At 40.6% G+C, this 14,177-nt stretch overlaps 1 long non-coding RNA gene across 1 annotated transcript in view; it reads right to left on the bottom strand.

Annotated features, from left to right (window-relative positions):
• Positions 1-10,276, bottom strand: part of LOC120094106 (uncharacterized) — a 49,800-nt gene extending 39,524 nt beyond the window's left edge. Inside the window, exon 1 of the long non-coding RNA XR_005488038.2 lies at positions 9,790-10,276. This is a non-coding gene — a long non-coding RNA (uncharacterized LOC120094106). The remainder of the gene's footprint in view (positions 1-9,789) is intronic.
• Positions 10,277-14,177: the final 3,901 nt, after the last annotated feature.

Below are 14,177 nucleotides of genomic sequence, written 5' to 3'. Positions count from 1 at the left end.
GCGCAGGAACCCAAGCAACAGAAACCAAGACTACATGGCATCATCGGAGGCCAATTCTCCCACCAAAACAAACATGGAATATCCAAACACACCAGAAAAGCAATATCTAGTTTCAAAATCATATTTGATCATGATAAGGGAGGACTTCAAGAAAGACGTGAAGAACTCCCTTAGAGAAACACAGGAAAACATTAATAAACAAGTAGAAGCCTACAGAAAGGAATCGCAAAAATCCCTGAAAGAATTCCAGGAAAACATAAATAAACAAGTAGAAGCCCATAGAGAGGAGACACAAAAATCCCTGAAAGAATTCCAGGAAAACACAATCAAACAGTTGAAGGAATTAAAAATGGAAATAGAAGCAATCAAGAAAGAACACATGGAAACAACCCTGGATATAGAAAACCAAAAGAAGAGACAAGGAGCTGTAGATACAAGCTTCACCAACAGAATACAAGAGATGGAAGAGAGAATCTCAGGAGCAGAAGATTCCATAGAAATCATTGACTCAACTGTCAAAGATAATGTAAAGCAGAAAAAGCTACTGGTCCAAAACATACAGGAAATCCAGGACTCAATGAGAAGATCAAACCTAAGGATAATAGGTATAGAAGAGAGTGAAGACTCCCAGCTCAAAGGACCAGTAAATATCTTCAACAAAATCATAGAAGAAAACTTCCCTAACCTAAAAAAAGAGATACCCATAGTCATACAAGAAGCCTACAGAACTCCAAATAGATTGGACCAGAAAAGAAACACCTCCCGTCACATAATTGTCAAAACACCAAATGCACAAAATAAAGAAAGTATATTAAAAGCAGTAAGGGAAAAAGGTCAAGTAACATATAAAGGCAGACCTATCAGAATCACACCAGACTTCTCGCCAGAAACTATGAAGGCCAGAAGATCCTGGACTGATGTCATACAGACCCTAGAGAACACAAATGCCAGCCCAGGTTACAGTATCCTGCAAAACTCTCAATTAACATAGATGGAGAAACCAAGATATTCCATGACAAAACCAAATTTACACAATATCTTTCTACAAATCCAGCACTACAAAGGATAATAAATGGTAAAGCCCAACATAAGGAGGCAAGCTATACCCTAGAAGAAGCAAGAAACTAATCGTCTTGGCAACAAAACAAAGAGAATGAAAGCACACAAACATAACCTCACATCCAAATATGAATATAACGGGAAGCAATAATCACTATTCCTTAATATCTCTCAACATCAATGGCCTCAACTCCCCAATAAAAAGAAATAGATTAACAAACTGGATACGCAACGAGGACCCTGCATTCTGCTGCCTACAGGAAACACACCTCAGAGACAAAGACAGACACTACCTCAGAGTGAAAGGCTGGAAAACAACTTTCCAAGCAAATGGTCAGAAGAAGCAAGCTGGAGTAGCCATTCTAATATCAAATAAAATCAATTTTCAACTAAAAGTCATCAAAAAAGATAAGGAAGGACACTTCATATTCATCAAAGGAAAAATCCACCAAGATGAACTCTCAATCCTAAATATCTATGACCCAAATACAAGGGCACCTACATACATAAAAGAAACCTTACTAAAGCTCAAAACACACATTGTACCTCACACAATAATAGTGGGAGATTTCAACACCCACTCTCATCAATGGATAGATCATGGAAACAGAAATTAAACAGAGATGTAGACAGACTAAGAGAAGTCATGAGCCAAATGGATTTAACAGATATTTATAGAACATTCTATCCTAAAGCAAAAGGATATACCTTCTTCTCAGCTCCTCATGGTACTTTCTCCAAAATTGACCATATAATTGGTCAAAAAACGGGCCTCAATAGGTACAGAAAGATAGAAATAATCCCATGAGTGCTATCGGACCACCACGGCCTAAAACTGGTCTTCAATAACAATAAGGGAAGAATGCCCACATACACGTGGAAATTGAACAATGCTGTACTCAATGATAACCTGGTCAAGGAAGAAATAAAGAAAGAAATTAAAAACTTTTTAGAATTTAATGAAAATGAAGGTACAACATACCCAAACTTATGGGACACAATGAAAGCTGTGCTAAGAGGAAAACTCATAGCGCTGAGTGCCTTCAGAAAGAAACAGGAAAGAGCTTATGTCAGCAGCTTGACAGCACACCTAAAAGCTCTAGAACAAAAAGAAGCAAATACACCCAGGAGGAGTAGAAGGCAGGAAATAATCAAACTCAGAGCTGAAATCAACCAAGTAGAAACAAAAAGGACCATAGAAAGAATCAACAGAACCAAAAGTTGGTTCTTTGAGAAAATCAACAAGATAGATAAACCCTTAGCCAGACTAATGAGAGGACACAGAGAGTGCGTCCAAATTAACAAAATCAGAAATGAAAAGGGAGACATAACAACAGATTCAGAGGAAATTCAAAAAATCATGAGATCTTACTATAAAAACCTATATTCAACAAAACTTGAAAATCTTCAGGAAATGGACAATTTCCTAGACAGATACCAGGTACCGAAGTTAAATCAGGAACAGATAAACCAGTTAAACAACCCCATAACTCCTAAGGAAATAGAAGCAGTCATTAAAGGTCTCCCAACCAAAGAGAGCCCAGGTCCAGACGGGTTTAGTGCAGAATTCTATCAAACCTTCATAGAAGACCTCATACCAATATTATCCAAACTATTCCACAAAATTGATACAGATGGATCACTACCGAATACCTTCTACGAAGCCACAATTACTCTTATACCTAAACCACACAAAGACCCAACAAAGAAAGAGAACGTCAGACCAATTTCCCTTAGGAATATTGATGCAAAAATACTCAATAAAATTCTGGCAAACCGAATCCAAGAGCACATCAAAACAATCATCCACCATGATCAAGTAGGCTTCATCCCAGGCATGCAGGGATGGTTTAATATACGGAAAACCATCAATGTGATCCATTATATAAATAAACTGAAAGAACAAAACCACATGATCATTTCATTAGATGCTGAGAAAGCATTTGACAAAATTCAACACCCCTTCATGATAAAAGTCCTGGAAAGAATAGGAATTCAAGGCCCATACCGAAACATAGTAAAAGCCATATACAGCAAACCAGTTGCTAACATTAAACTAAATGGAGAGAAACTTGAAGCAATCCCACTAAAATCAGGGACTAGACAAGGCTGCCCACTCTCTCCCTACTTATTCAATATAGTTCTTGAAGTTCTAGCCAGAGCAATCAGACAACAAAAGGAGATCAAGGGGATACAGATCGGAAAAGAAGAGGTCAAAATATCACTATTTGCAGATGATATGATAGTATATTTAAGTGATCCCAAAAGTTCCACCAGAGAACTACTAAAGCTGATAAACAACTTCAGCAAAGTGGCTGGGTATAAAATTAACTCAAATAAATCAGTTGCCTTCCTCTATACAAAAGAAAAACAAGCCGAGAAAGAAATTAGGGAAACGACACCCTTCATAATAGACCCAAATAATATAAAGTACCTCGGTGTGACTTTAACAAAGCCAGTAAAAGATCTGTACAATAAGAACTTCAAGACTCTGAAGAAAGAAATTGAAGAAGACCTCAGAAGATGGAAAGATCTCCCATGCTCATGGATTGGCAGGATTAATATAGTAAAAATGGCCATTTTACCAAAAGAGATCTACAGATTCAATGCAATCCCCATCAAAATACCAATCCAATTCTTCAAAGAGTTAGACAGAACAATTTGCAAATACATCTGGAATAACAAAAAACCCAGGATAGCTAAAGCTATCCTCAACAATAAAAGGACTTCAGGGGGAATCACTATCCCTGAACTCAAGCAGTATTACAGAGCAATAGTGATAAAAACTGCATAGTATTGGTACAGAGACAGACAGATAGACCAATGGAATAGAATTGAAGACCCAGAAATGAACCCACACACCTATGGTCACTTGATTTTTGACAAAGGAGCCAAAACCATCCAATGGAAAAAAGATAGCATTTTCAGCAAATGGTGCTGGTTCAACTGGAGGTCAACATGTAGAAGAATGCAGATTGATCCATGCTTATCACCCTGTACAAAGCTTAAGTCCAAGTGGATCAAGGACCTCCACATCAAACCAGACACACTCAAACTAATAGAAGAAAAACTAGGGAAGCATCTGGAACACATGGGCACTGGAAAAAATTTCCTGAACAAACCACCAATGGCTTACGCTCTAAGATCAAGAATCAACAAATGGGATCTCATAAAACTGCAAAGCTTCTGTAAGGCAAAGGGCACTGTGGTTAGGACAAAACGGCAACCAACAGATTGGGAAAAGATCTTTACCAATCCTACAACAGATAGAGGTCTTATATCCAAAATATACAAAGAACTCAAGAAGGTAGACCGCAGGGAAACAAATAACCCTATTAAAAAATGGGCTTCAGAGCTAAACAAAGAATTCACAGCTGAGGAATGCCGAATGGCTGAGAAACACCTAATGAAATGTTCAACATCTTTAGTCATAAGGGAAATGCAAATCAAAACAACCCTGAGATTTCACCTCACACCAGTGAGAATGGCTAAGATCAAAAACTCAGGTGACAGCAGATGCTGGCGAGGATGTGGAGAAAGAGGAACACTCCTCCATTGTTGGTGGAATTGCAGACTGGTAAAACCATTCTGGAAATCAGTCTGGAGGTTCCTCAGAAAATTGGACATTGAACTGCCTGAGGATCCAGCTATACCTCTCTTGGGCATATACCCAAAAATACCTCAACATATAAAAGAGACACGTGCTCCACTATGTTCATCGCAGCCTTATTTATAATAGCCAGAAACTGGAAAGAACCCAGATGCCCTTCAACAGAGGAATGGATACAGAAAATGTGGTACATGTACACAATGGAATATTACTCAGCTATCAAAAACAACGAGTTTATGAAATTCATAGGCAAATGGTTGGAACCGGAAAATATCATCCTGAGTGAGCTAACCCAATCACAGAAAGACATACATGGTATGCACTCATTGATAAGTGGCTATTAGCCCAAATGCTTGAATTACCCTAGATCCCTAGAACAAACGAAACTCAAGACGGATGATCAAAATGTGAATGCTTCACTCCTTCTTTAAATGAGGAAAAAGAATACCCTTGGCAGGGAAGGGAGAGGCAAAGATTAAAACAGAGACTGAAGGAACTCCCATTCAGAGCCTGCCCCACATGTGGCCCATACATATACAGCCACCCAATTAGACAAGATGGATGAAGCAAAGAAGTGCAGACTGACAGGAGCCGGATGTAGATTGCTCCTGAGAGACACAGCCAGAATACATCAAATACAGAGGCGAATGCCAGCAGCAAACCACTGAACTGAGAATAGGACCCCCGTTGAAGGAATCAGAGAAAGAACTGGAAGAGCTTGAAGGGGCTCGAGACCCCATATGTACAACAATGCCAAGCAACCAGAGCTTCCAGGGACTAAGCCACTACCCAAAGACTATACATGGACTGACCCTGGACTCTGACCTCATAGGTAGCAATGAATATCCTAGTAAGAGCACCAGTGGAAGGGGAAGCCCTGGGTCCTGCTAAGACTGAACCCCCAGTGAACTAGACTGTTGGGTGGAGGGCGGCAATGGGGGGAGGGTTGGGAGGGGAACACCCATAAAGAAGGGGAGGGGGGAGGGGGATGTTTGCCCGGAAACCAGGAAAGGGAATAACACTCGAAATGTATATAAGAAATACTCAAGTTCTCAAGTTAATAAAAACAACAAAAAAAAAAAAAAACTAAAAAAAAAAAAAAAAAAAAAAGACCTGAGTTTGGAGGCCCAGCATCTACACTGAAAGTCAGGTAAAGTTGGGTGTACATGTAACCCAAGATGTGAGAGGCAGAGACAGGGGTAGTCAAGGGTTCACGGGCCAGCCAGTTTAGCCATTTCCTGAGCTCCAGATTCCATGAAAGATCATGTCCAAAAGCAATATGATGGAAATCAACAGAGGAACCATCTAACTGCTATGTGCTCCACTTATGTACACACACACACACACACACACACACACACACACACACACACACACACACACACAGGAATAACTTTACAGATGAGGGTGATGGCACACCCAGTTCTTTCTTCTGACTTTCTAGTTCCTAATCTCTTTTGCAATGTTCTCATAGGTAAGTTTCTGGTTTTTTTGAAAGCTGGCAGCTCTTTAGATTGAAATGTACCTAGCTGTCCAATTTGCCAGGCAAATTTTATGTAGGTAAATTTGAAAAAAAATGTGTTTTAGTGTGCTGCATGTTTTATGCACATCTTTTCCTCTCATGTTCACAAATTTCAGGATAAGTCACCTTACAGATGCACAGTTTGAGAATAAGCACCCCACTTGCTTACCCCAAGCTTCTACTCAGATAACTGGGAACAGGAGAAAGAACTTAAATTGAAGTAGCTATGAGACTTGATCTTGGAAACATCTTTTGCTGCCTCCTTGGCAAAGAGGCATGCGTCTTACCTGGAAACAAGGAAACCCATAAAAGCAAAACAAAACACACATTGGTGTTGCAGGAACATAACGGACTCCCAAGCGCTTTCATTCTCAAGGACCTCCTGGTAAAAGTTGAAGTGTCACAAATTTTCCACAATAAATGTCCAATTTTCAGATTGCACATGAGAGGGAGAAAGAACTCCGAGGCGAGAGGGTGAGCATGTGAATGATTGTTGTTTGTGTCACTCTTCCCACAACCTTGAAGCTAGAGCAAAGGCCCTCCAGGAGGGCCTACAACGACTTCACATTCTGTACAAAGAGGCTCAGTAATAGCATGGACTGCCTTTAGAACTCCAGTAATTGCTTGTAAATCCTGCTAAGCCCTGGAAGCTTTGGGTCCATTTGTTCAGCTCAGATGTGCTATGGACTAATAAACCAGAAAGAGAAGCCAGCACTTGGAATCATCTCTTGGGGATAAAACACACCAGTAAGTGGCTAGATGTTCCTCATCAGATGCAATATTTGAGAGAAACACTGAAGTAGTAGACGGCGTCCATTCACATATACAAGGTGTCTCATTTCTGGGGGAAAAAACACCTAGTGCCTGGATGCTTCCTCAGTTGCTGCGTCCACAAAAATCTGTGGAGAACAGACCAGAGACTTTCTCCAAGAATAAACCCCTCTTTTCTTCAGTGTCATACAGTATTTTCAAAGTGTTTGTTTGACTAGAGCCATTGATGAAACACTCATTCTACAGCTATTTGTCAAATCAAGAGGTATATGTATGGACATATATTAAAGTAACTTCACTGGACCAGTACTTAACAAAAAGTTTTATAATTAGGCTAAATAGTTTTGCTGTTTCTTGAGTGTCCTAACTCACTTACTCTCTCTCTCTCTCTCTCTCTCTCTCTCTCTCTCTCTTCCATTCTCTCTCTCCCTCTCCCCTTATCTCTCTTTTTCTCTTTCTCTTCCTCTCTCCTCTCCCCTCCTATAAAATTGTATGTTATACATTATTTGTAAGTTGTTTCTCTTTTACAGTATCATGAACTTATACTAAGGTCTATCCTCTTGGTACACCTGTTTAGCATTTTTCTCATTGCCATGACAAAGCCCCCAACAGAATTGACATAAGTGAAATGGGGCTTGTTTGGCTTGCAAGTTTGGTTCAGTATGTTTGGGAAGCAGGACAGCAAGAACATTCTAAATCTGAGATAGAAGTTTATAGATGTTGGTGCTCACACAGGGGCCAACCAGGAACCAAAGAACATAATAGGAAGTAAAGCCAAGTTATCATCTACAGAGACTACCATTATCTGCTACCTGTGCCTCCTGTTCCACAAACTCTGAAACAGTAGTACTGGTTGGGGACTAAGTGCTCAAACATGGGAGCCTATGGCGGACACATTACATTTAAACCACAACACCAACCAAATTCCATATGCGGGCCACCTCAAACTGCAGCCAGAAGTACCTTATCATCTCATATCACATTCTCTTTCATTTTGTTCCTGGCAGGGCAAGGAACTCAGAACCTTATGTATATATTAGTCAAACACTCTATCCAATTCCTTGTCTTGGTTTTAATAGTAGGCATGATAATGTTCCAAAGACAACAATTCACTATGTGGAAGAAGAACGTCCTGGACCAGGACAGTTGAATGAACCCACAGAAATAGCAAAGGTGATATTCTTTAATTTCTCAAAAGGGAGAAAATACTTAAGATAGCCACTTTATTTTCCTTCCAGGAAAGATGACTGGAAGTGAGTATCACAAGACAAGCCTCACATGCTGTCAAACGGGACACATTCCAAATGCACCAAACTTACAGACATAGACTTTTTTTGATAGTTATCATGAGATGAAGTGATATAAAAAGGGCAAACCTGATTATATCCCTCTTTAATGATGTGAAGGTGTAGGCATCAGCAGGTAAAACAGCAGGAATACAAAGTGTTGCTTTTCAGCTGCTTTCCAATCGGAGACGCTAAGTTTGGCAGGGAAAATAAGATACGGATGCGCAACAGCTGGCGGTAGAGATGGTGTCAGCGCAGGATTTGTTTTCCTGGACCACGGCTCTCCAGAACAAAAAGTTTCTGGCAGGAGACGCTGTTCATATCATACGGAATGTGGGAGGAGAGTTGCTGACCCGACCAAAGAGCTTAAAATGAAATTTGTGGAAGAAAGTGAAAAATGCCCAGATAAAACTGCCAAACTGGATGCCCCAGAGAATAACAGTGGCACAGAGAGAAACATCAGAGTACAAACTCTGCTCTGTTATTTTTAGAAGAAAATAAGAGGGCAGTGGATCATGATGCTCTGTCCCTGGATGTCTCTATTCCAGTGGAAGCCGGTGGACACCTCTATTCCCTTCTGTTTGCTGTGCAAAGCTCCTGGAGCTCCCCTTGCTGGTGTGCTTTGGCTCAGGCTAATGCTGCTTGGTTTTCTCAATTATTATCTGAACAGAGGAACAAATAATAGGCCCATGATATGGCAACCTTGAATCAGTGGCGTGTTGTACCTGTTGGGATTGCTACCCTTGCCTGGCTTCTAGGTCTCTGCTTCAGGTTTCTCTATGGTTAACAAAACTGAAAGTTTTGGTATTGTAGTCTGTAGATCTCAGATGCAGATACAGCCAGGCCTCGTCTCATCTTTGCCTAAGCTTGCTTGCTTATTATTTATTTATTTATTTATTTACTTATTTATATTTTCTGAGTCAAGATCTTGCTGTGTATCCCTGGTTGGTCTGGAACTCACTATTCAGACTGGTTTGACTTAGAACTTTTGGTGATCCTCCTGCCTCCACCTCCCTATATGTGGGGATTATAATAAGCATTTGCCAGGATATGACCACTATTACTTCTTTGTTTGCTCGCTTGTTTAGAGTTAATTTCTCCTTCAATTTCCTTCCTTTAAATATGCCCAGCTGCCCTAGTACTTCATCCTTATCACAGTCATAGACATGATCGGAATTCCAGAAAGTAGCGAAATCAACATGGTACAGATGTTAAGATTAAGAGATTCAAGGGACACAACCAGGGTGAGTCCTAAACTCCGTGTTCCATTTTCTTCTTCACGGAATGTGAATCATCATGGTGCCGTGAGTCTTAAAGAAATAAATGGCACATAAACAGCTTGGGTCTGCTTAACTAATCCCACTAACCCAATATCCTTACTTAATTTTCATTTTCATTATCAACCCAAACTCTGCCAAATTTCTGTCTGCAAAAGTTATCAGACACTAGAACTCCAGATCTGTGGTGACAGTGAGGGTGGAGAACTCTTACCCTTGCCTTTCACAACCTCTCCACTTGGCACACTGCCACTTGGCACGTACCTATCTGGTCTCCTTCCTGCTAGGATCGGTCACTCAATATGGCTGTCTGCCAAGCCCAGTCTGTAGAGAGCGGCGCGGCGAAACAAAGATGGCGCCGACATCCAGCCTTGTCTGGATATAAACGACTTACTGCGCATGTGCAGGCTTGTCCCCTTGCTAGGGCTCCCTCTAGTGGTGAACAGCGGTACTGCACATGTGCGGTTTATGCACCAGGTGTTAGTTGACCGTTAATATGCTAATGAGGTGATTCATTCTCTGCCAATCCCTGGAGGACAAGTAGTGGGGTGATCCAAGCCCCACCAATCCCTGAGAGATAATTAGCATACTGTTGTCTATATAAGCCGAGCGATTTTGCTGCTCGGGGTCCCTGTTCAAGAGAGCTGTAACACTAAGAGAGCTGTAACACTAAGAAGAGCTGTAACACAGTAAAGGCTTGCTCGCAGAAGAATCCTGTTGCCGCGCGTCGTTCTTGCTGGCGGGACATTGGGCGCGCGACACCAGTCCAGTTGTAATATTGTGCACAGGATTCAGGCTGGTCAACCAGGGAAGAACATGCCAGATTTTCCCTTTATCCCCAGAAGGTGTTTTCTACCTATACCCAGAATCTTCTACTCTGCTGGCCTGATTATGTCAACACTCAACATGGAAAAATTTAAAAATCAATAGGATATTTTCCCAAAAGACAAAGAATACCATTACATATTCATCCCTGAGGTGTTAATTGTACAGTATTAATGACTAGAATGTAGCATAAACAGGAACTCCTCTATCAGTAATGTATCTTCTAACACTTGAAGACATGTCACGGAGTCTTCCTGGTATGTTTGTTTTCTGCTATTTCAGCCAGTAAGCCTGAGAGCAATGAATACAAATGATAAAGAAGTTAATGCCAACTAATTAAAGGTGAGCTTTCAAATGAATAGAATTGCTGGAGAACAAAATAAGATGCTTAAAATCTTTGCCTTTCTTCAACATTCACACAACAATAACAGCTACAGTAAGTAATTATTGTTCTAACAATCACTTCTGTGAGTTTAGGGTCACTTTTTACATCACAAACTCTACTCTCAGTCTTCTATGAACAACTCTAGGCTTTCCAGATTCTAAAAACAAAGATATTTCTAAATGTGAAAGCATTCTACAATAGAGCTGAAAATGAGAAAATATTCAAAAGAAGACTTAAACAGAACAAAAAGGTATTTTGAATATGTGAAACTGCTAATAGTCTGTGATCTTTTCTAAACATCTAAAAGAATATTTTAAAATTTATTTTATTCAGCATGGAAAATGAGTATAAGTCCCTGGGTGTTCAATGTGGGAAGGATGATCACTGCTGGGTGGTCAGAAAGGAGAGAGGAGGAGCAAGGTGCAAGCATTACATTAGCTGCCTTAGGTCCTTGCCTGTGAAGGAGAAGGTGTGTTGGGTGGGTTCAGCTGAGCTCTCAGTACTGCAGAAACACCATGGGGAGGAGGCTAAGACTTAAGCAAGTTGCTACCAGCCTCTGTCCCAACAACACATGAAGGATTTGAGGCAACAGGAGGCCAAATTTGTCCCGTAGTGGCAGTAGCAGCAAGACCACAGAGATGATGTTCATCAGCAAGAAAAGCAGGAAGGAGCTGGTGGCCAGCTGCTGGGAGACATTCTCCTGAAGTTGTGTGGCTGGGATTGGTCCTGGCCACACAGGAATTGCCCCTTGCTTGACCACATGTTGACTGGAGGAAAAGTTGACCATAAGCTCTAGACTCCATGGCCGTTTTGTCCTCCTAAGCTCTGCCCTCAGATGTCCAACTACCTGAGCCTGCAAACACTATGGGACTCCCCAGGACCAGGAGCTGCTGAGTCCAGGGGTTCATGGGTAGGGACTCCGGTACTCCCCTCCTCCCTCAGGACAGGTCCCAGTGCTCATCTCTCCTCCTGATCACGAGTATTCAGGGTGGACTAAAGGAGTGGACCCTGGCAGTTCCCTATCAAATACATTAGAAGAGAACTTTCTGGTTTTAAATTTTATTTTATTGTTGACTGACGAATAATAATTGTATATGTGTGGTATTTGGATACATGTATACCGAATACACATTTCTCAAATTGAGAGGATTAAATGGCCAGTGGGTAATGAAAGTGTTTGCTGTCAGTAATTGTGACTGTCAAGTCTGTTGGCTGGAGAAATCCTTACAATGTTTGGGCCACCTTTTGACACTGTGAAGGGATATCATTATCTACAAATATTGTCTACAGGGCTTTTCTTCAAAAATTGTACAACCAAGTCACACATAGAGATCAACTGCAGAAGTTCTCATAATGGTTTCATCAAATTTGCAATTTTGTTTTGGATTCCCCCTTATGGCTATCCTTGGCCCACATGCAGCCAGAGGGCTGTAGGCTGGGTGTTCCTGGTAGGACATCAGTGAGGTATATCTTTGGGTATGTCTGTGAAAGCTTCAGAGAAAGAGAGCTGAGGAGGAAGACATGCCCCTAATTTGGGTAACACTGCCCCATGGGTTGGGCTCATATGGAACCCAGTAAGAGTAGCATTGCAAAAAGCTCAAGCACCATTCTCTCTGCTTCTTGCTATGCAGTGATATGAACAAGCCACTTCAGGCTACTGCTGTGGCAGATGAGCTGGCCCCATTCATGCCTTCTCTGTCATAGTGGTTTTACATTCTCTTAAACAGAGAGCAAATAGATTCTCCCTCCTTTGATTTGCTTTGAACAGGTTTTTCCTCGTTGCTGTTTTTGTCTTACATTTATTTATTTATTTATTTATTTATTTATTTATTTATTTATTTATTTATTTATGTTACAGAGATAAGAAAATGACTAACGTACAAGTCATCAGAGACTGTAGACTGAAACTGTTGCAGCAGTCACCCAGGTCTTAAGTAGATAGGATTTTAATGAGGACAACAATGATTGCTAAACATTGTGAACTCACCACTGCCTCCCTAAATTCTCATCTTCCCAAGAAGCAAATCATTTCCCCTGTTGGCTTCTCTTCTATTATCATTTTACTCCATCATCAAAGAAAGCTTCACAGCATAGTTGTATGCTGTCCTCAGATAGATAATAATCTGCTCTGACTTTTAAAAAATGTTCAGGGGAGGTGGTACTATGAAGTAAATCCTGTCTTCCGATTCTGCAAATGAAACTCAATTCCCTCCAACCACACTCAGTGTTGGTTAAACCAGGACAGACATATAAATGTATTTACTCTCTTGCTTTGCCCCAGTGCCTATTGTGAGCCAATAAAGGGTACTTTAAGCTTTAAGCCAATCCTAACTAGTTCTTTATCCATGAGATAGTTGGATCATATTTATGAATTTCCTTTTCTTTATCCATCAAATTGATTTAATAGTGACTGTTTTCTTAGTTTTGTCTATTAAATTACTATCAAGTATATAAATCTAGTAGCAAAGTGCCTGCTTATCAGCAATCTTTATAACTCCTTTTCTATAATAATTATAGAACTAGACATAACAATATATGTAATTCTTCCAAGGGCTTCTGACTCCAGCTTCCCTGCATTAGATATTAGAGGAAACATCCCGGAGAGGGGTGGATTTGATTGAATAGAGGCAGTGATATTCGGGATGCTCGCTGACTGAGGAGCCTACATTTCCTCTGGGTCTTTAGACATTTTCTGCAACAGAACAGAGCACAATCAGAGAAGGACCACTTCAGTGATCAAGGAGTTGGAAAGATTGACAAAGAGAAGGAACTTGTTATGCATGAAGGGCACAGAAATAGGTATATTGAAATTGTTGGCAGGGCTTTTCACTGTAGAAGAACAAGGGAAGTAGGGACCCCTTGAAAGCGATGAAGAGGCAATTCAGTAATACAGATGAAATGTAATGCACAGTAGGAAGTGAATTTGTGGAATTCATTCCTACAACAAGATGAAACATGTTGAAGTGCTAAAGTCTTGGCAATCATGAGTTACATTTACTGATACATTTCAGAAAGTCCAAAGTTACTAGTCAAAATGGGTTAATGGGCCAAGGTGTATCCAGAACAAGTCTTTGAAGGACAACTTTACATGTCTGTTTTTCCTAGGACCATCTATGTAGACTACTAGCTCCTAAACTGTGGTTTGTGGCCCCTTTGGCCAAACTATGTTTCCAAACATAATTACATTTGGATTCACAACAGTATCAAAATTACAGTTATGAAGGAGCAGCAAAAATAATTTTATGATTGGAGGTCACTGCAACATGAGGAACTGTATTAAAGGGGTGCAGCATTAGAAAGGTTGAGAACCACTGATCTAGACAGAGATAGCACATGACTTCATAAGCTTTTCCTACTGCGACTCTGCTTTGGCCTGAACACCTTTCAGGTGGCATTGGGTATGTAGCTGTAGAAATAGATATGCAAATCCAAGATGCAGTGA

The sequence above is a fragment of the Rattus norvegicus genome, chromosome 8 (assembly GCF_036323735.1).
Source record: "Rattus norvegicus strain BN/NHsdMcwi chromosome 8, GRCr8, whole genome shotgun sequence".
Taxonomy (NCBI): domain Eukaryota; kingdom Metazoa; phylum Chordata; class Mammalia; order Rodentia; family Muridae; genus Rattus; species Rattus norvegicus.
This window is presented reverse-complemented; position numbering and strand designations above follow the sequence as displayed.